Raw genomic sequence first — 23,775 nt, 5'->3', positions numbered from 1 at the left:
GGCTTGAGGAGGAAAAAGAAGAAAATGCAGAGTAATCATGGAAGGTTCTGAGCTGACCTTGCCTGAACAGGGGAATGGCTTAGAGAGGAGCACCAGTGGCCAAAAATGGCTCAAAAGAACAGAAATATCTGGCCTAAAATTTTCTGTTACTTGATATAATCCACTCCCTATAATTTCTAGTTGATATTGCACATTATTTTTCTTTTCAAATTTATGAAGCTCCAATTGTAATTTTTGGAAAGATTTGGGCAGAATGAGGACAGTAAACAAAGAAGCCAAGATACTTGAAGAAAAGAATATTGACTTCTTTCAGATATGTTAATGAAAGTTTCAGGAAAATCTAATCTAGCTCCTAAGTTGCAGGAAGGTGTCAGTTGACACCAGGGCTCCAACCTATTTATACATGAAAGTTTAATTTACACTAAGTATATATAAATAATTAAGTAGCATCTATATATTTATGTACTCTATTACATCATTTTTTACACTGTATTAAAATTCATGATTTATGTGTCTGTTTTCTCCACTAGAAAATGTTTTTCTTGATGGAAGAAACTATTATTAATATTTGTATTCCCAAGGCCTACAGATGATTCTGGAAAGTGGAAGACATGCAATAAAATATTATTGAGAGAATAATTACTTCATTTTTCAGTAAGTATCATATGACAGTCACTTTATTAGTCAATCAACAACTATGAGTAAGAGCTCATGAGTATTAACATATACTAAGTGCTTACCATGTTTCAGGAGCTATCCTAAACACTTTATAAATATGATCACTTTTAATCCTTACGTTAATCATCTATGCTAAATCTCCATTTCAGAGATAAGGAAACAAACAGATAATAAGGTTAACTTTCTCAGGGTAAAACTTACATGTAAACCAATAAATACATATGTCACATAGTGATAAGTTGTTATGGAAAAAAGTAACCAATGAAAAAAGGTTAGCGATGTCAAGGATTTAAAAAGCCATTTTAAATCAGGTTGATCAGAGAGTGCTTTGTTCACAAATGACGTTTGATCACTGACAAACAATAAATGTGGAAGGAGTTTGGGGGAAGTATCAAGTATCAAGGTCTTCAGACATATTTGCAGACCAATAAGGAGACCAGAACAAAGTGAGAAGTTGGGTGGGAAGGGACGAAAGGGGATACTGGAGATGAGAATTGAGATGTAAGAGGGTTAAACTATGTGGGATCTTGATTGTTATTATAAAGACTTTAAATTTTGCCTTATCTGTGATAATAAGTCATTAAATGGAGCTAATCTGAGAAGTAACATGATCTGTCTTGCTTTCAAGAAATTGACTCTGCTACCATGCTGGAGATGTTAGAGCCATTCAGGTGAAATAGTTGAGTGGCTTGAGCCATGGTGGTAGCAGTAGAGGTGACAAGAGCTGGTTGAATTTTGGTCACATATTGACGGTAGAGCTATGTGTTAGGCCATTCTTGCATTACTATAAAGAAATACCTGAGACTGGGTAATTTACCAGAAAGGAGGTTTAATTGGCTCACAATTCTGCAGACTTTACAGGAAGCATAATGCTGGCATCTGCTCAGCTTCTAGGATGGCCTGAAGAAGCTTACAATCATAGCAGAAGATGAAGGGAGAGCAGGCACATCACATGGTGAAAGTAGGGGCAAATGTGAGAGAGACAGAAAGAAAGAGAGAGTGGGAAAGAGAAGTCGTACACTTTTAACTGACCAGATCTCTGAGTAACTCACCTTCATGAAGATATCACCAAGCCATGAAGGATTTGCCATGACCCAAACACCTCCCACCAGGCCCCACGTTATCAGTGGGGATTACAATTCAACATGAGATTTAGGTGGGGACAAATATACAAACTGTATCAAGTTGTCAGGATAAATGAATGGGATTAGATGTGAATTTCGAATATACATACACACACACACACACACACACACACACACACACACACACACAGTCAAGTGCTGGCCTGAGCAACTAATGGCACTGAGTTTTCAAATACAGAGTTGGGGGAGTCACGGTGGTCAGTTGTCCTGGCACTTGAGGAGGCGGGGCTATGCATTCGAGGCCAGCCTGGGCAACATAAAAATCTCTCATCCATCAAATACAGAAATGGGGACATCTATATTTGATACTGGGGTATGAAGAAATCTCTCATGGATATGCCAATTTTAAGATTTCTATTATGTTATGTTGGGTAGCCAGCTTGATAGATGTGTTCCCAGGGACATGGTGAACACAAGCTGTTCTACTTGGGCTGCTGCTATGTCCTCTCCATTCACTAGAGTGAACTGTGAGAATGCTAAAACAAAGTCACCGGCAGGCCAACCAGCACTTACGTATGGTGGTAGAAGTCCTGCAATCTAATGGCTGCTTCAACTTAGTTCTTCTCTGGGCCACCAAAGAGTGAGCCTCAGAAGGAGAAGTGAAAAGAAGAAAGTGACTAGCTTTATTTTCCAGTAGCATTGAATTATCCTTCCTATTGAAGAAACAGGTGTTCCCCATACTGAAAAAAAATCCGGTATATGAGCATCTAAACATTCAGAAAACTTGAGAATGATTTGTCTTACAAAATGATTCATAGCAGGTTCTCATTAAGTGATTGGGAGAAAACAGTCAAATAAGTTTATTGACCACTCATAAGACAAGGGGCATTTCCTAAGCCTTTCCTAAATACATAAAAAAGGCAATTCAATATTCAACTTAATAGTAATAAACTAGATTTCTAGAATGGGGCTTTTCTTAGCATGGACTTTTTCTGGAGAATAACAAATGATTTGTGAAGGAGAAAACCTGCAAAAAGAATCAGCAGAGCTCAGTTTTAGTTAAGAAAGTGTTTCTGTATCCAAGCAAAGAAACTCTAATTTTAAACACTCATTCATAATAGTATTACTAAGATTTCTTTCTCTTTCTGTTCTCATGACTAATTTATCCATTAGAGAAATTGTCAATCTAAGGATTTAAAATCCTATTTCTCCATTTCTGAAAGAGTATTTCTGAACTGTTTCTCTGCTATGATATATATGATGGATATCGGCCACATGTGATTAATTGTCTTTCTAATTCTAACATGCTGATGCAAATAGGGAGATCTGTGACTCCCTCCCCATTAGAGAAATAACCTGGAATCAAGTCTCATTGAGCTTTATCACCCCATTGATTCTAATGGGAAATTGCATTTGGAGCAAACTGCCCTTCTTTTGGAGCACAGAAGCATTGTGACCAAAAATGTGGATCCATATTCACTCCCTGTGGAATTCTTCACCTGAGTATGGGATATTCACTCCCTCATCTTTAAAACAGTTGCTCAAATGTTGCCGTAACACTGAGGCTCTTTCTAATTACACTGCTTAAAACAGCAACTTTCTCTAGTATATCCCATCTTTCAGACTTTTTTCACCTTTCAGTACACTATGCACTTACTTAATTATTGTGTTTATCTTTTTCTTCGTTCCCACTAAAAAGTAGTTCCATAAGGTCAGAGACTCTTGTCTATTTTTAACATTGTATTTCCCTGGTACCAGAAGAGTATATATAGCACAGAATAGGCACTCAACACATGTGGAAGACAAACAAATGAAAAATGCCAATATAATTCCATTATTTCCTATTTTATACTTGGAAAGGGTAAGAATAGTGAGGCTTGGCAAGTAAAAGTAATTTGTCAGAGGTCCCATGGCCAGTAAAAGGCAGAGTAGTACTGAAACCCTAGTCCATCTGACCCCAAGCACAGGCCTTACGCATTTACGCTCTTGTTTTACAAGCACTTTTTCTGACTATAATCCTACTGCTTGCTGGATGGTCATCTTGTTTGCTGTTTGTTTTTAAAATCAATTCTTTGGACTTTGGTTCCATAGCTCTTTCCTATCAGTGACCTAATTGAAAAAGCCATCTATGTGCTAGGTTCATACATTGTTAAACACTGTTGGTTTCTGTTGGTTGTTTTAACATGAACTTCATAAAGTGCAAAACAAACTAACCAAGTATACTTTGCATTATTTTGGAAACCTTGCATAATCCATTCGGAAAGTAAATACAAATGTTCTGGTTATTTTACACGGGGTTTCAATAACTATTTGATGACTTAAGTGTCCATAGGGCATTTTCAAAAATAAGCAATGGGAAGTTGAGCTGAGTTAAGAGAGAAACAGTTGAAGCTCCTCCCCGACACCCCTCAATCACAACAAGCTGTGTAATAAACCTTATATAAATAATTTTTAAATGGTAATTTATTTTATAACTCTTACACAAATCAATATAATTTTAAAATAAAAATTCTCAAGGTTTTAAGTTTATGGAACAAACCACACAATTCCATCTATCCATGTGGGGGATTATGATGCTGGGAGAACAATTATTGAACTAACCCCAATCTGCATTGACAAAGTGCCAACTGCTTAAGGATAAAGAGTTTCTTTCTCCACCATTATTGCCTCCCTGCAGTCAGTGATCCCACCTCTTACATGTACCTGAAACTATAAGATCCATCTTCTATCCAGGGCAACAACAACAAAAACAGTGAAGACCAAGAAATTTTGACATAGGTATCTTTTTGTTTGTTTCCTTTCAAAGGATGAAAGTTGACATAGACATCTTTTTGTATGTTTCATTTCAAAGGATGATATACACTTTCAGACTGATGTTTTTGTCGCTAGTAATGTAGCTCTAAATTAGTAGTAGCTTTGAGTATCTGAAAGTCTGTTTATTAGGTTGAAAATTACAAATAAAAATTTTTCAATTGAAATTAGAGCATATAAACATACTAATGGTCATACATTACAACTTATTCAAAATCTTTGGTGGATGTGTAATGTGTACATATGTGGTTTAATTTTGAAAAGTTCGGGATCTTAATTTATAAATAGCTTAATAACTTGCTGTTGCCATTTATAGCTCATAGAGTAGAAGGAGAAGAGGTTGAAGTGAAAAACAGACGTGTTTAAATCCCAGCTCTTTCATTTCTGAACGTTAAATGGAGATCAGTAATTGTTATTTTAGATTATTGTTGTAACTGTTAGTGAATAACTATAGATAAATGACTTCTTTCCCAAAGTGTAAAACATAATGCTGTGAAGTATGTTTTAAAACACAAGAGCTGAAATGCAGTTTCAAGATGTAGAATGATATGAATTTTTTTTTCTGAAAAGGAAAAACTATTTAAATATGCTGTTTCTGCAAAGCCTATTAGAGACAAGGCTCTAGTATTGATGAGGAAATATACTATGCATGTGGTTTATATATATACACCTTGTATTGAAAATCTGTGGTAGTGCTAAATAATCATATCATGGATATATTTCCTAGTACATTTTGATTATTACATCATGTACTATCTTCGTTAAATATTTTATATTTTTACCATTTTGCATTTATGTTTGTCAGTACTGATGTTTATGGAAAATGCATTACTTATAAGTAAAATGGTCACAGTCTGTCAGACTGAAAAGAGGAAGAGAGAAGCCATTGGCCTTTTCAAGACACATACTATAATGATAATTTCAATCTTTGGCAATAGAGAGTAGCAATAACTAAGTGTTGCTATAGTCTGGGTAATTTTAATCTAAAAGTTTGCCTCGACCAAGAAAACATAGTCTCCAGACCTGTAATAAAAGTTAAGATTTCTAATATTTTTGTCCATATTAGACCCAGAAATGTATCAGTAAATTAGGCCAATAGAAGTCAATCAAGGTATATGCATGTATTGATTTGCTGATGAACTCAGATACCTAAATTTACTACTTAGAACTATTATCATAATTTCATTTCAGTTCAATGACCATTGACTACAAAAGGCCTGGGCCACGTGATTATGATAGACTTCTAAAGTTAGTAGTACCCTCGGAGTTTATAGAATTGTAGCAGAAATGTTCCAACAACAAAAAAATCCAAATAACCTAAGAAATTGATAGTTATTTCTATAGAATAGAAGTAAAAGAATGTTAACTGGAACATGGTACAGAGAACGTGGTACATGACTTACCCTCAAAAAAGTAGGAACAATTTTCTGGAGTAGTTATGTGTGTGTGTGTGTGTGTGTATGTGTGTGTGTGTGTGTGTGTGTGTGTGTGTGTGTATTTTTTAAGGCGGAGTCTTGCTCTGTCACTCAGGCTGGAGTGTGATCTGGGCTCACTGCAACCTCTACCTCCCGTGTTCAAGCCATTCTCTGCCTCACCCTCTCAAGTAGCTGAGATTACAGGTGCCCACCACCATGCCCAGCTAATTTTTGGTATTTTTAGTAGAGATGGAGTTTCACCATCTTGGCCAGGTTGGTCTTGAACTGAGCCTCCCAAAGTGCTGGGATTACAGGCATGAGCCACTGTGCTCAGCCTAGTTAGATATATGTTAAAGCTTATTTTATTTCATATATACAGTTATGTATCACATAATGACATTTCAGTCAATCCCAAACTACATAATGATGGTGATTCTGTAAGATTATAACATCATATTTTACTGTACCTCTTCTATGATTAGATATACTTAAGTACACCAATACATATCATTGTGTTAAAATTGCCTATAGTTTTCAGTACAGTCGCATGCTGTACAGGTTTCCTGCTCAGAAACAGGCTATATCGTATAGCGTACATGTGTAGTAAGTTATACATATATATACTTATACATACATACACATATATGCACACACTCACATATATACACACACACACATGCATACATACACATATATGCACACACTCACATATATGTGTGTGTGCATATATGTGTATGTATGTATATGTGTGTGTGTGTATATATATATATATACATATATATATATATACATATATATATATATATGTAAAACGTTCATAATGTCCTCCTCTGTGGAAAGGCAAAGGGCAGATTAACATTATTCCCCAAGGGTTAAAAACGATGGTAACATCCGTATCTTCTTCATCTGCTCTCTGTTAAAACTGCTACTGAGCATTCACTAAGTAGAATAAAAAAGATCAGGATTACTAAGTAGAATAAAAATGATCAGGTTACTACCTGAAATTGCAGGTAGCCTTGAAGATTAAGAGTGGAGCTAATGTCATATATATGATGCTTAGTTGACACCTTGGTCACAGTCTTGTGAGAGCCTGAGAAAAGAACCCATCTCAACTGTGCCCAGACACTTGACCCAAGAGAACTGTGAGACAATAAGTGTGTGCTGTTTTAAGCCAGACTAAATATGTGGTAATTTGTTACTATTAGAAAACTAATATACACACATATGCAGTAATTGAACAAGTCTAGTCTAGGATATATGTCCAATGTAATTACATATAAGGTTCAATAGCATGCAAAAATAATCTGAGGTTATAAGTCAGAATGGTGGTTGCCCTTGGTGACCAAGGGTAGGGACAAGCAGGAGGCCAAAGAAGGCTTCTAGGATTGTGATAATATCCTATTTCTTGATCTGGATTCTGGTAATACAGATGATGTTTATTGTCTGAAAATTAATGAAGGTATTCACTTGTAATTTGTGTATTTTCTGTATATACATTATATTCCAAGAAAATTTACATTTAAAATTTATAGCTCAAAAACAAAAAAGATTCTGTTCTTTTGAAACCTGATTAAGAATGGAAGAGGAGACACTAAAATCTGACTAGACTGTACTTTCTTAATTGAGCTTCTTTTCAACTCCAGGACCAGTAAGTTACAGTGAGCTGTCTATTACTTTACTGTGAATAACCTTTACAGTTAAATGTCACAAACTGACAAAGTGTAGGCAACTTGAAACCCCAATCCAGTTGTTTTGGCCTTATCTTACATTTGGATCCTTTCACCTTTCCAAAGTCACTTATCAGGAGATTGGCAAAGAGCCCTGTCATCTCAAATTCCCAGTGTTTACTTATAAACACAGGAAGTTCAAATTTCTTAGAATTAAGCCTAATGCAGAACCTGTCTTCCGTGGAATGAATTCTGCAAGTTTGCAAAGAACCTACGTGAAAAACACCTGAAAGAACATGTACACTGATGAATATCTTACTGATTCAGATCCCACTAAGTTAGAACCCGGAGTCATTCAGACATTATGTGTAAAATCTATCTTTTTATCTGTCTGTGAAGAAAAATCTGTGAAAAATTTAATATCATGCAGGTAAGAATACTAGAGAGAAATTTAAGGGATTTAATAGTTCAAGAAGTGACCAACTGTTTTAAGCCCTCTTCCGGGACCTGTGTTGTAAATTCGCACACTGTGACTTCGGGATACTTGTCCTCACATACTAGGTGGCTACTCTCTGCAAGTAATCTGAATGCCTTTGCAAAACAAAGCAATGCAAATACTTTTTGTTCCATATCTATACTCTAAGTGACCTGTATATTCATCAAGTCTTAGCCAAAACCCCATAAATGGAAGACTGAGAGGTCTATGGGTAGGGCAGTTGCTGGAGAAGATCTTTCTCGCAACTATATGAGCCTGAAAATAAAACTCATTTTGCTGAACTTTGCTGAACTGTCTGAACTTCTGTGGTTAATATTGAAGTTTACCTAGCAAAAACTTTGTGTGAAAGAGAAACAGAGATTTAAATGCTAAGAGCTACTTGTGCACTTCCATATGTGTTATTTTATTTATAATTGTTCAACAAACCCATGAGGTATGTTTGGGTATTTCCACTAAATACATTAATAAATTCAGGCTCAAGAAAGTTAAGTAAATAACCCAAGAGTGAATAGTAAGTAGTGAAATCCATCTGTAAATCCCCTCAATGTAATGGAGTCTTTTACATTCCATTCCATTGCATTAAAGAGACTATCACTCACCTATCAAGGTCTGTACGGAGAGGGCTCTTCATACAGGAATCAGTATAACGTTCAGCACATTCTCATTCTATGGTAGTGATTTGTGTACCCATTTTCCAAACTAAGATACAACTTCCTCACGGGCAGAGAACCTTGTCTCCTTCAAGTTGGTATTCAGGGAATCTAGCACATGTCTTAGCACATAGCATGGCTCAAAAATTTTTAATTAAATGAATATACTCAGAATTCGAGGAACTAACCCAAAACCAGTCTTCACTTTTCAGGGAATGATGTGGTACAGGAAAAAGAGTTGTATTAGGAAAACCTGCTTAGATAAAAGAGCACATGCTGCTGACACTACCTGAATTAAACAGAAGACATCCTGTGGGTACCACTCAGGGTGTGGTAGACAGAATTCTAGAAATTGATCCCGAGATTCAACACTTTAATCCCTGGAACCTGTAGAGACGATGAGCTGTCTTCTGGTGATTATGTTATGTTATGTGATATAGTTCACCCTCAGTAGAGAAGATGATCTGGGTGAGTCTAATCTAATCACATGAACTGTTTTAAAAACAGTTTTCTCTGGCTAGTGGTAGAAAGAGGAAGTCAGAGAGATTCAAAGTTTGAGAATTTTCACAGTTGCTGACATGAATCAAGAAAAATGATTGAGACAAGTATCAATCATTTTAGGAGGTCTATTTGCCGACATTAAGGATGCACGCCCATGACACAGCCTCAGGAAGTTCTGACAACATGTGCCTAAGAAGGTCAGGGCACAGCTTGGTTTTATACATTTTAGGAAGACTCAGACATCAATCAACATATGTAAGAAGTACACTGGTACTGTCCAGAAAGGCAGGGACAACTTGAAGCAGAGGAGGAGCATCCAGGTCACAGGTAGGTGAGAGACAAATGGTTGCCTTCTTTGAGTTTCCGATAAGCCTTTCCAAAGGAGGCAATCAGAATATGCATCTATCCCACTGAGCAGAGAGATGACTTTGAATAGAATGGGAGGCAGGTTTGTACTAAGCAGCTCCCAACTTGACTTTTCCCTTAGATTAGCAGTTTTTGGGCCCCAAGATTTTCCTTTCACACTGACTTGAAGATGGAGGAACCCACAAGAGAAGGAATATGGATAGCCTTAAAAAGCTGAGAGGCCCCCAGCTGATGGCCGGTAAAGAAACAGAGAGCTCACCTGTGTCTCATAGCTGCATGAAACCAAAGTCTGCCAACAACAGAAATGTGCTTGGAAGAGGACCCTGAACTTCAGACAGAAATGCAGTCAGCTGACACCTTGACTTCGGGGGTGGGAGATTCTAGAAAACCCAGCCACTTGCATGCTAGGCTATAAAACTGAAAGCTAACAAATGGGTGTGTGATAATTTATCACCCAAACATAGAACACTGACATACAGGCAATCCATGTTTATAAAGACTAATTCTAAAATGAATGATATTCACTATCCTTTTTAATGATAATGAAACTGTAATGAAACTTAAAAAGATAAGTTCAGGGGTAAAAAACCCATCTGTTTCCAGGGGTTCCACAGGAAAGAGCTTAATTATCCAATTATAAATTTAGATTATGTAGCTATAGCTGTTTCCACTACATGATAATGGATGTGTGCTCTAAGAATTTAATTTGTTCTATAGCCTTGCATCCATATTAAAGAGGAAAATCCTTTTTAGGGGGGAAAGGGGTATTTTAATGATTTTTGAAAGACGCCAAGGCCTTTTTTGTGGCCTTATTCAACTTACCCAAAAACTTGCCTTAGACCTTGTCACACTGAGAAAATATATGCGCCTTTCTTTTATTCCTTCATGTGTTTTGAGTTTAATAACATATGTTGTTTATTTCAGTTTTTTATAGAGTTTCTTTTTGTCTTGTAAACAGTTGCAAAGATTTACCTAGAGCTGTGTGGGTTTGCTTTTTCTTTCTTTCTTCTCCCACCCCTCCCCCTTGGAAAGTCTAAATAGTTCTCAGGATTAGCAGCAGCTTAACTTCAATCATGATTTGTAATAGATAAATGCAGTTATTGTTCCACTCTGGCTCTTCAGGATAGTGTGAAATTAACCAGTTGCAGTTTTTTTTTTCTCTCTGTAGTTACCTCACCATCCACATCTTGACAACCACTCCTATTTTATGCTTTATTGACTTGTCCAAAAGTATCTACAAAAGAATCCTCAAAAAGCAATGCACCACGAAGGTCAAGTTATTCTTCTTCTAAATGAGACAGATAACATTGGAAAATATAATGGACTCCTCTCTCTTAAGAACTTAATACATGATAGATACTTAACTACACAAATAACATATGGTATTTTGTGGTTATTAATATTCTTATGTTTTAGGGAAGGCTACTGACACTCAAATAGGTTAAAAAATTTGACTAAAGTTTATAGATACGAAATGGAAGATCAATATGGAGCTTAATTCAAGCTCCACTTAACACTTAAGTAAGTCTTAAGCCTCATAAATCGCAGCACTACAGCCTACCTTTTGTCTTCCAGGCAACAATCAGTTCTTGACTCTGACCCCTTGACATCTATTATAGAAGAGCATGATCTCCACATCATATATATTAACAATAAGACTCTGGATTCAGCTGAATCCTTTTACATTTTAACACAAACCTCTTCTAGAAAGCAATATGTTCCATCATTCCTTCATGCCATAGATCTGCGCTGTTCAGTAAGATATTTATACTTATATTTCTTATAGTAAAATCAAACTTAAAATTCAGCTCTTCAGTTGCACTAGTCACTTTTCAAGAGTTCAGTGGCCATACGTGGTTAATGAATACCATATGGAGTAATGTGGAACATTTCCATCATCTCAATAAGGTCTATTGGACAGCATTGCCATAGAGGCACAGCAACACTAGGTCAGCACTCGCCTATGTTCTGGGTATACACTGGAAATTTGAAAAGAAGTACAACATAGCTAATTGATTCTAAGGTCTAGTAAGTCTGAGTTTTTTATACCACTAAAAATATTTAAAAGTGTGTATGTGTTGTGTTTTTGTTTTGTTTTGTTTTGTTTTCAGAATTTCTTGTACCTGGTTCCAGTAAGCCAGGGTGTAAGAAAGAAGCCAACATCTCCTTTCATGACAAGCTTGACATGTTTACAGATTGTAGTCATATATCCTCTTAACTGCCAACACGAATGGTTCTCATCATTATAAATTTCTTTTTTAAAATCAGTTCAAGTATTCACTGCAAACCTAAGGGCATCAGGCACTTGACTAGCAGTACTTGAAATATAAAGATAAATTAGTAACATCCCCTAGCCAGCTTATACCTTAACTCAGAGCTATACTCCTAACTAGCCTTTGGATCTCACTGCAAATGCCATTTCATCTGGGAAGGCATGTCTGGCCCTCTAGAAACTAAGTCAGCTGCCCTTCTCTGGATACATAACTCAAAATTATGTTATCATGATAATCTTCCCACTTTATTATCAATGTAAATATAATCATTTATCTTTAATCCTCACAGAAACAGTGACTTGCCAAGGAGCTCTATATGCCTTGTTCATCCTTGGATATTTAACTCCTAAAACAATACCTGGCACTTGATAGAGATTTTTTATTCGTTTGTTTGGGTTAGGGTTAGGGTTATTTTTTAAAAATAGGCTTCATTTTAATTTTGAGAGTGTTGGCAAAAAAGACAATTTTTTGACATAATACGTTAGGTACCATATCTACCCATAACAATATTATATCCAACAATAGTTTCTTTTAAAAAATGACTATGGTAATCTCGGAAAAAAAAAACACTATTATGTTTTTAGGCGTATATTTCAAGGTAAAAAACTACAATACAAAAACATTTTTCCATAAAATTTATGACAACATAAAAAAGCAAGTGAAAAATAAGGGCATTGGAGGTAAAAGACCCAATTTAGAATTCTTTCTCTGCTGCCAAATACGCTATGTGACATTCATCTCATCGCTATATCTTTTTCCTCTGGGGTCCTCATCTGTATAATGGTGTGAATATGTCTATCTCACAGAATTCCTAAAATAATTAAATTAAATAATTCATGAGGAGTGTCAAACACATGAGAGAATGTTCAATGAATGTCAATATCTTACCTCTCTCCTATACTCAAGAATTATTAGCTCTGTAGACAGTGACTGGTAGTTTGTTTTGTTTTTCTTATTTAGTTTCTTTGGAGAACACTTTATTTGATTTGATTTTTCTCATGTTTGTTAGTATTTTAATATCTGATCTTCTTTTCCAGTCCACTTCTCCACCAGTAGCATCCTAGCTGATGACATCCAGAGTATAATTGAGCATTGACCTTTGGCACAAATAAGCATCTGTCTCGCACATTTAGGACATGGTGTTGCCTGTAATTCCTCCAAGCTCATGATTCTAAATTAGATTTGAAATTTCTGTCTAATTTCACATTGGTAGGTTATAATTGTAATTTTATTTTGGCAGATGATGTGCTTTCAAATAAGTTCTTCTCTAATGTATATTAAATAGTTTCATCAAATTGTGGAATGGCTTTTTGTCCTTGAACAAACTAGAAACTATGACTTACTTGGCAAAAGTTCATCTACTTCCTGGAAGAAGCTTAAAATCTTATATTTCATTTGTATTGAATTTATATTGTGTTATTTAAATAAGAAGATATTCTGGTGCCTTTGTGTTTTTTATTATTTTGAGGGAAAAAAAGAAGAATCCTTCATAGTTATTTTTTTCAAAGCTACAGTTTTTTTCAAAGATTAATTTTTTTTCTTTTTATTCTCAATTACTGGGCTCTTATTCCTGTTTTCTTAAGTTATTGTATGGTAGTCTGAATCACAGATCCCCCAAAATAGCTATTCTAATCTCTGAAATCTGTATGTATTATTTTATGGTCAAAAAGAACTTTACAAACATAGTTAATTTAAGAAGCTTGAGATCAGGAGATAATCCCAGATTATCTAAGTGCACTGAATGTAATCATGAGGGTCTTTATAAGAGGAGGGCAGGAGGGTCAGAGTCAAAGATGAAGATACAGCAATGGAGCAAAGGTTGGAGTGATGCAGGGTAATGGACCAGGAAAGCAGATTGCCTCTAGAAACTGGAATAGGCAAGAAAACAGATTCCTCCGGAAGCCTTCAGGGGAAACACTGACTTCTGATGATGTTAGCCCTGTCAGACTCATTTAGGATTGTGACTTACAGAAATATAAAATAAAACTGTTTTGGTAATTAAGCCATGTACATCATTAAGTTTTTGATAATTTATCAGAGCAGCATTAGAAGGCAATATATTAAAAAGAGGATTTTTCTCTTCGACTATTTCCAAAGTCAAAAAGCAGATGAGAAAAAGCCACAAAAATAAAATAAATTATAAAAAAAGTAGATAAAAAGTAAACATGATGTACCTTTAACATCAAAATGGGCTTCTCATGTATTTATGTGTACATTATTTTGCCAAACAACTGTACCTGAGCTTTAAGCTTGAAGAATCTTTTATTTCCACGAAGAGGAGGTAGATACCATAGTACATTCTGAAATGCGAGTGCTAAACACATTGGTATAATCCCCTGAGCATTAATAGATTGAGAATATATGTATTTATATATCTCTAATTTTTGTTTTTTAATTTTAATATTTTAATTGATCCTGAGATAAAATGCAAATTTACTTTTGTAGCTAGATGAAAGATTATTTGAGGAAAGTATTTTTACGCCAAATAATTATTTGTTGACCAATAGATTTGGGAGAGTTTAATAGAACTTAAATCAATGACCTTAAGTAAAGTTGGTTTTGAGGGCTATAGACAGGGCTATTCATAACGGGAAAAGACAGATATTCTAAATTTTAAAAGTAGTGTGCCCAAGAAAGCATTTGAAGTCCATGTTTTTGAAGGTAAAAATTATTCTCTTCTCATCAACTTTACTGGCTTTTTATATAATACCAAGTAAATTTAATGAAAGAAAATACCTTGACTACATTACAATTAGCCTGGGTTGCCCTTGAGGGGCCTGAGCAAATGTATTTGGAAACTTACATATCAAGTAATGGCTCAATTTGTCTTGGCCATTGTCACAGACTTTCTTGGGCTCAAGAATTAAACCTCCCTGAATCTGGTACATTAGATTTTGAATATTCTTTCCCATTCTAAACACTGACCGATGTTATTATTTCATTTTAACTTACTCACTGATGCTATTATTTCATTTTAACTTATTCTATATCACATATAGAGTAAATCACATATGGAGTGTATCACATACAGAGTAAGTTAAAATGAAATAATAGCATCAATCAGTGTTTCGAATGGGAAAAGACAATTTTGAAGGCCAGATGTGGTGGTACATGCCTGTAGTCCCAGCTACACAGGAGGCTGAGGCAGGAGGACCTTTAACCCCAAGAGTTCGAGGCTGCAGTGAGCTATGATCTCACCACGACATTCTAGCTGGGTGTTAGAAGGAGACCCTGTCACTAAAAACAACAATTTCAGGAGAAATTAACAAACTATTGCTAATACACAGCCTTCCAAGGAAACCTTTCCTTACTACTCTAGGTTAGATGATCCTCCCACCCACATGTTCCATTAACAACCTTAGCAAATCTCTATTATCCCTATGTTAATATTTTATTCAAAACATCTTTTTATAGGCCTGTCTTTCTCTTTTGGCTATAAATGCCTGATGGCAAAGACCAAGTCTAATTTGTTTTTGTTTGTTATAAGCCCTCAATAAATGCGCAGTTGAACCTAAGTGCACCTTTATTAGCCACTTCCCCTTCCCTGCTCCATTCCTTTGAGGTGCTTAATGGATTTCAAATAAGAACATGAATACCTCTTGCAAGCGTTGTCAGATGCCCTCTCTGTGTACAGCAAAATATCCAAAGTTTAAATCTTTCACTCATTCTCTTCACAGATGAAGACCTTTTGATAAAGTCTTATTTCAGCTGTTTTGGTTTCAAGCTCATCAAAACCCTTATACAATGATTTTATAAACTATTTGCAATCTCTATAAATAAACATAAACAGTACATGCTTTCTATCTGTATTAGTCCATTCACATACTGCTCTAAAATCATACCTCAGCTGGGTAATTTATAAAGAAAAGAGGTTTAACTGACTCATGATTCTACAGACTACATAGGAAGCATGGCTGGGGAGGCCTCAGGAAGCTTACAAACATGGCAGAAGGCAAAGGGGAGGCAGGCACATATTCATCTGATCAGCAGGGGAGAGAGCAAAGGAGGAAGTGCTACACACCTTCAAACAACCAAATCTCATGAGAATAGCAAAAAAGAAACCGCCCCCATGATCCAATCACCTCCCATAAGGCCCCTCCCCCAACACTAAAGACTACAATTTAGTAGAGGATTTGGGTGGGGACACAGAGCTAAATCATATTGCCTATCTTTATCTAAGACTCTGACAGGCTTTCAGATTTTTATTGACTAAGCAACTTTCTTGCCAGAGTTTGTGAATTTTGCTAAAGCACTAATTATCATTGGTACTTATTCCCGTTGCTGGAAATGGAAAACATTACTCTCATTATTCTAACGTTTTTCTACTATGTAATGCTATATTTGCATCTTTTATTTGCTAGTACAAGTTACCTTTGACAACTAAGCAGAAAGCAGAGAGGGTTGAAACAAAGGAAAAAGAGAATCCATATGTGCTTGAAATGATTGCCTTTGGAACTTACATTTTTCTAAATGGCCAAAGCCCAAATAAGTATACTTTTGGTGAGCTGCCATTTTGATTCTATGAGATGGGCCTTCAATATGCCTTTGAAATGTAGTCCAAATTGTGTATTTCTGGATGTTTGACATTGTTTTCTTTGAATATATATTAGTGGTTAGTCACTGTATATTCTAACAGCCTAATTTCTCATTGTCAATCCATCCAGTGGCCAGGGCAATATGGGTGTTCAATATGTAATGCAAAATTAGCCAGAAATGTCACTTTGGCTTAGTTAGATGAGTCTGAACATGCCAATGTTATAAAGTATAACCAGAAAGCTTAACCTTGGCCTGGGCTGAGCACCAGAATCAACATGCTCCTTTAAATGACTCATTTTTCAGAGACTCAATTTCCTCATCTTTTAAAGTTAATGGAAAATATGCCCAACTCAAACTATATAACTTGCTATGATGTACATTTCTAATATTCTGAAAAGATTGAACCATGACTCCTTTTCCTGACTTACATGTATCTGGTTATCAAGTCCCACTCTGTTGAAAATATATATAAAATTACTGACAAATAAATATGACAAAGTTAAGAGGATTGCTTGTTCCTTTCTCAGAAGGGAAAGGCAAAGCCATTATTCCTGGAATCACTTCCTGGCACAACAGGACAGGTGGACCCAGAACCCATCTTCCTGTGTGGTTCATGACATGCTCTACCCAACCCAGCATTGTCTTTTATCAACCTAAGGCATTCCTTATTTGCTCAGAAGCCTTCTCCAGTACCAGTCACATTGTGTATTAATTTGTTTTCACACTGCTACAAAGAACCACCTAAGACTTATTAATTTATAAAGAAAAGAGGTTTAATTGACTCACAGTTCTGCATGGCTGGGGAGGCCTCAGGAAACCTACAATCATGATGGAAGCTGAAAGGGAAGAAAGGCATGTCTTACATGGCAGCAGTTAAGTGAGGGAGTGCTACACTTTTAAATAATCAGATCTCATGAGGACTCACTATCACCAAGAACAGCATGAAGGAAACTGCCCCCATGATCCAATCACCTCCCATCAGGTCCTTCCCTCAATATGTGGGAATTACAATTTGAGATGAAATTTGGGTGGGGACACAGAGTCAAACTGTATCACACTGTCACTTTGTATCACAGCTCTTATTAAACTCTGCATGAAGCTTATCAGCATGAGAATTTTTAAATGTTAATTTATGAATTATTTTATTCTGCCTTACAATATAAGCAGAAAAAAATCATGAAACTTGTCAGCAGTGTTTATTGTTGAATCACTAGTGCCTAGAATAGTGTCTGGCGTTTAACACATTCAGTAGCGATATAATTAATTTCATTCATTCTTTAAGAGTATGCAATGTTGCTAAAATCTAGCCAATTCACACAAAAACCTGCCATCATACTCAATTACTAGGAGAAGATAGAGATAACTCATCCAAAGCTGTATATTTCCAATGCCTTATCTTCCAGATAGAGATAACTCATCCAAAGCTGTATATTTCCAATGCCTTATCTTCCTCCGTACCAGTAGTTATTACCATGACTACTTCAGCTACTACTTCCACAACTATATCCATGGCCTATGTGTTACACTGAATTGCTGTATATTTAAAATCACAAATGCCATGATTGCTTTTCCTATGTCTTTTGCTTCTGTGCTGTCATTTCCTTAATATCACTTATGTCCTTTGCATATCACTTTGCATCTCACTTTTATTCCATTCTATTAACAGACACCTCCTGTCTTCACTTTTTGCCTCATAGGCCATGGCTTCAACCACAAAGCTCTTTCCTTGGTCCTCTTCTCTTTCCATCTTTGATGTTACTTCTGGACACTGCAGTCACTTATAGCTTTAAATATTACCTTAGAACAATGAATCCCAGATACATATAACCAATGATAACCTCTTTCCAGAATATTTCCAATTAATTATAAAATACTCAAGCCTGGAGATAAAACAGAAATGTTTCAAGAAATAGCTTGTATTTTATTTTAACTTCATTCATCCTAGAGTTTGATAGATGTAGAAAATAATATTCTTATTCCCCATCCAAGTTAAAAAAAAAAACATAGGTGTTAAGCTGAGGGTGTATTGTAACAATAGTTTGACTAATATACATATACTTACTCACACAAACATAAGACTTCTTTCTAGAGATCCACACTCATAAAAGTTATAGCATAGAAGATCAGAGATGAATTAGGGCTTCTTAGAAGTTGAAGACAAAAAAAAATAATAATAGAGAAAGAAAGGAGTTCAAACCCACACGCCCAGTTCCTTTTTGCAAACCTTGCTAAACAAGCCACTTCCTTTTTTTTATTAAAAGGAATAAATAAAGTGACCAATGTGCTACACTAACAGAAATTTCCTCACTATGAAAACATATCGCAAAGGAGAGGAAATTATCCATCAAATTCATTCTTCCAAAAATATTATTTGATGAACATTTTTATTGTAAGAAGTATTAACATATCACTTAGAGCTTAGAACAAAACAAATTTTAAAAGTATTAGTTAATTGTCTAAGGGAAGATACTAAAACCTGTTTGTATAGATAATAAAAAGATAATAAACTGTATAGATAAAAAGAATCTGAAAACTATATAATGAAAAGAATCTGAAAACTTAGGGTTTTTTTCTTGTATTTGCACCTTTCAAATAATGTTATGTAGTAAAATGGTTATTATTAGCCTACGGGGTTTAATTAATGATACAATGAATCAAAAACAGAAAATAAAAAGTAGGCCGGGTGCAGTGGCTCACACCTATTATCCCAGCAATTTGGGAAACTTAGTTGGGCAGATTGCTTGAGTCCAGGAGTTTGAGACCAGCATGAGCAACATGGCAAACCTGTCTCTACAAAAATTACAAAAAAAATAACCAGGCATGGTGGTGCATACCTGTAGTCCCAGCTACTCGTGAGGCTGAGGTGAGAGAATCACCTGCACCCAGAAAATCAAGGCTATAGTGAACTATGATTTTTTTGGTAATAAAATAATCATAAAAATTAGCTGGTAATAGGTGGTGTTTGTCTGCAGTCTCAGCTACTCAGGAGGTTGAGGCAGAAGAATCACTTGAACCCAGGAGGCAGAGGACGCAGTGAGCCGAGACCACATCACTGAACTCCAGCCTGGCAACACAGTGAGACTCTGTCTCAAAAAAACCCCACAAATATGTGTGTGTGTGTGTGTGTGTGTGTGTGTGTGTGTGTGTGTGTACATATACTATTTTCACAAGCTAAATTGTTAACAAAATTCTTCAGCATTAAGTATTTTCTTTGTTTCCCAAAGAAGTTTCACAGGTTAGGGATCCTTCTCTTTATTAACAGCCAAGACTTTTCTTTTTCTTTATGAGCCATTCAAAAATATTTTTACTTACATCTTATTTTGATTTTAATTTTTTTTTGAGATAGAGTCTTGCTCTGTTGCCCAGGCTGGAGTACAGTGGCATGATCTCAGCTCACTGCAACCTCTGCCTCCTGGGTTCAAGTCAATCTCCTCCCTCGGCCTCTCGAATAGCTGGGATTACAGGCACTCACCACCATGTCTGGCTAATTTTTGTATTTTTAGTAGAAACAGGGTTTCACCATATTGGCCAGGCTGGTCTCAAACTTCTGATGATCCGCCTGCCTCGGTTTCCCAAAGTGCTGGGATTAAAGGCATGAGCCTCCGTGTCTGGCCTCAAACATATTTTTAGAATAGCACAGTTTTGCTCATTCACGAGCATTACCTCACAATTGTATAATCTTTGAATATTTACTGTTTCTTAGAGGAAATTCTGAGGTATAATATATATGAAATGGAGTAAGAAAATTTTTTTAAGTGAGCAGGTAATTCTTAAAACAATATGGAGTTAGTTTACCAGGGATTACCAGTGGTGTGCTGGTAAAGGTATGAAGTTACCAGCTCAGGGAAGTGAAAACAAAAACAACAATGACAACAACAACAACAAAAGGACCTTAATTTGTAGCATTTGCCTATTTCTGTGATGACCATAGTCTCACCATAACTGATACCAAGCTATCAACCGGACATCACTGAACATGAAATTAGAAAGGGAAGCATGGTGGTAGCACAGTGTTACAAAGTATTTCTACCATGTATAACAGTCATAGATAAATTCAAGAGCATAAATGATAGTAAATGCAGTAAAATAATTAAAAAGTGGTTAAATTTTGAGTATTTACTATCACTTGTAATATATTTGATTGTAAGCTTATACTTAATATAATTTAATTTATAGTAAAGCCAGAATTTACCAACTAGATTACAGAACTTCTCAAATTTTAGCAATTGACTCTTGCAAGCCAATACAAGCCATCTCCAGTTAACCATTAAAAATGTAGATGTCATTGCACATGTACCTACTGGTGTCATAGTATAGAGAGGTTAAGTTTTTGTGTGCCCAAATTATAGAGAGCAAATGTGAATTCATTGGGAACAATCATGAAGGTAGTAGGCAAATTATCTGGAATATATTTGTAAATAGTCTACTGATATTACAAATCCTGGCGAGGTCCATAGTGTTTTCTTTTTTTTTTTTTTAATCGATCGCCTGGGCTGGAGTGAAGTGGCACAGTCACAACTCACTGCAGCCTCAATCTCCTGCGCCCAAGCAATCCTCCTACCTCAGCCTCCCGAGTAGCTGAGACCACAGGCACACACCACCCCATCTGGTTAACGTTTGCTTGTTTTGTAGAAACAGGGTCTTGCTATGTTGCCCAGGCTGGTCTTAAACTCCTAGCCTAAAGTAATCCTCCCTTCTTAGCTCCTACAGTGCAGGGATTATAGATGTGAGCCACAAACCCAGCAAAGAGTCTTACTTTCTTCAAAGCTTATTCCTGCCCTTTGTTAGAGTATCAAGAAAATACAGGATCTTGGGTTACTTTTGATTATTAGAATAGCTCCACTTTATGTATTAAAATAGAAATATATTATCACTAGGTTGTGCTCTAATTTTTATGCTTCTCGGGAGGCTGAGGCAAAAGAAGCTCTTGACCTAGGAGGCAGAGGTTGCAGTGAGCTGAGATTGCACCACAGCTCTCCAGCCTGGGCGACAGAGTGAGACTTGGTGTCAAAAAAAAAAAAAAAAATCCATTTAATTTATTTATTTCTTCTTTTTTTCCCCCCTCTTTTTCCTCCCAGTATGTGTTCAACCCAAGCTCACTAACTTGCTGGGGGAAGGAGGATATGATTGGTGTCTTCTCTGACCTTTCATATTCCTTTTCCATTTTCTTGCTGTTTTTCTGGTCTTTCAAGCATGAAGCAGGAAAAAGGAAAGAGAAGTAAAATGGCAAAACGATATTTTAGTTGTATGACGTTTTCTATATTTCTCTGAGCTGAATAAATGACTTCCGTCCAGTAGATACCCAAATGCTAGCTAACATGGTCTCTCTCTTATAAGGGATATTCATTGTACTGTGAATTCCTTCTGCCTACTACCATCATCATAGCTGATAACTTTACCATTCTCTGAAAGGAATAATGCTGAATCTAGCTGATTTTTTTTTCCATTTTGTCCTCAATTTCTACTCCAATGACACGGGTTGTAGGTTGTATAAACTCTTACTTCAATGGTTATTCAGACACAGAAACATCCGTTTTGGTCAGGTTCGTTTCAAGATGGTTCAAACCCAATCACTGTACTTTCTATAATTATTGCTCTGACACAAGAAAAGTACTACCCCAATAATAAACCCTGGAGGTATAGACTTTTCCAGAAGTGTCTTTTTGCTTCTTCTGATGGTGAGCTGGGATGGAGCTACAAATTCTTTCCTATCATCAAATATCTAGACAAAGGGTAAGAGATGCAATTTTTCCCTCTTTCTAACAGTTCCTACTTTCTATAAGTGGGCCCCTTCAACTCTCCCTTACTTTGTTTGATGATAGGATTATGCCTGTCTATTCTTCCTCCCCAAAAAAGGGAAGAATCAATGCATACAATTTCCAGCCAGGCTGAAAAATCTTCCCCAGAAACACTTACTCATAAATCTCCATAATGAAACGGCTAGCTTGTCTTTTACGTAGGACAGAGGTAGATGATAAGAAATACTATAAATAACTTGTTTTGGATACTTCTTTTCATTTCCTTCATGTATGATTAAGAACTTCGCTGTAGAATATAAGGGACTTTAATAGTAATTATTTTTACCTTTGGGACCTCAATCAAAATGCCCATACAGCAAAAAAATAAAGGTTTATTTAATTTCTCTGCTCTTGCTTTTATAGGCATTTTAGGATATGGAGAGCGGATGGATGGGTATGACTGTACTGAGTAGTCATGGAAGAACTTATAACACTTAACAGGTGTTAGAATTATTTGGGGTGTTGGCAGAATTAGTTTTGTAATTACATAGTTAATAATATGGATTTAATAAGACTAATGGTTAACATTTACTGAGTATTTATGCTAGCATTTTTCTAAACAATTTACATGAATAACCTCGTTTAATTGAGAGCAAATATTATTGAGCCAGAGTTTAAGGTTGAATGAGGCACTTGTGATTATTTCTACGTCTATCTGAGGAGGAATAGGGTTCTCTTAATGTTATCAGAAGGACCTCTTGGAGATTGGTAAGAAGTAACTGAACAAAAAGCTCTTGATCACGATCCCTTCTTAGATCAGACCAGCTTTGGACTTCTGTATCTTTTAGATGATATAATTTTTCCTCCAAGATTTGTATCTACATAAAAGATCTTTAGTGGACAACATACATTCTCCCTTTTTCAGTAACAACACTTATTTTTTCTTTAAATAATCTTTGCCCTGACTCATAGTCCATTTTGTTTAAGAGGACATAATATTTCTCCCATTGGTGACTTACTACCATCCAATATCAGAATAGATCAATTAGAGAGCTCCATCTCCTAGAGTAACAGGAAGATGATTAAAGCCTGTACAACTGGGTCAAATTGCAGGACTTCTACTGAAACCACTGGGAATTGGCATCTTCTTCATTTCTGTTGATGTAATAGAGCTGCTGAAAGTTGAACTCAGAATAGTTTCTGGTAGCCACATCATTAAAACAAAACACAAGGAGAATTTGCCTAAAAGTAAAGTTCAAAATGAAAAAAAAAAAAAATGCTGAGAGAGAAAGAGATCAAGTCCTAGTGATAGTGGTAGAGTCTTTGGTCATAACCAAGCCTGACCATAGATGTGTCATTGGATTTTTAAAAGTTTTGGGTTATTTGAACAATTCCTTTCTGGCTGAAGCCACTTTAAAGCAAAGGTTGTGTCACTGATTTAAAAGTTTATGTTTCTGTTAATATTTCATTTTTTTCCAAATCACTAGTCTAGAGTGCACAACTGGTTAGTTCTACCTTGTCTTTCTGCAGGTCATCCACCCTATCTTTTTGCTCATATG

General features: G+C 35.9%; 1 long non-coding RNA gene across 1 annotated transcript in view; it reads right to left on the bottom strand.

The window, feature by feature from the left end:
- LOC141581491 (uncharacterized) overlaps positions 1-23,775 on the bottom strand; it is a 459,045-nt gene that overhangs the window by 151,663 nt on the left and 283,607 nt on the right. The window contains exon 7 of the long non-coding RNA XR_012514169.1: positions 17,265-17,314. This is a non-coding gene — a long non-coding RNA (uncharacterized LOC141581491). The remainder of the gene's footprint in view (positions 1-17,264; positions 17,315-23,775) is intronic.

Source organism: Saimiri boliviensis, chromosome 15 (assembly GCF_048565385.1).
Source record: "Saimiri boliviensis isolate mSaiBol1 chromosome 15, mSaiBol1.pri, whole genome shotgun sequence".
Lineage (NCBI taxonomy): Eukaryota > Metazoa > Chordata > Mammalia > Primates > Cebidae > Saimiri > Saimiri boliviensis.
This window is presented reverse-complemented; position numbering and strand designations above follow the sequence as displayed.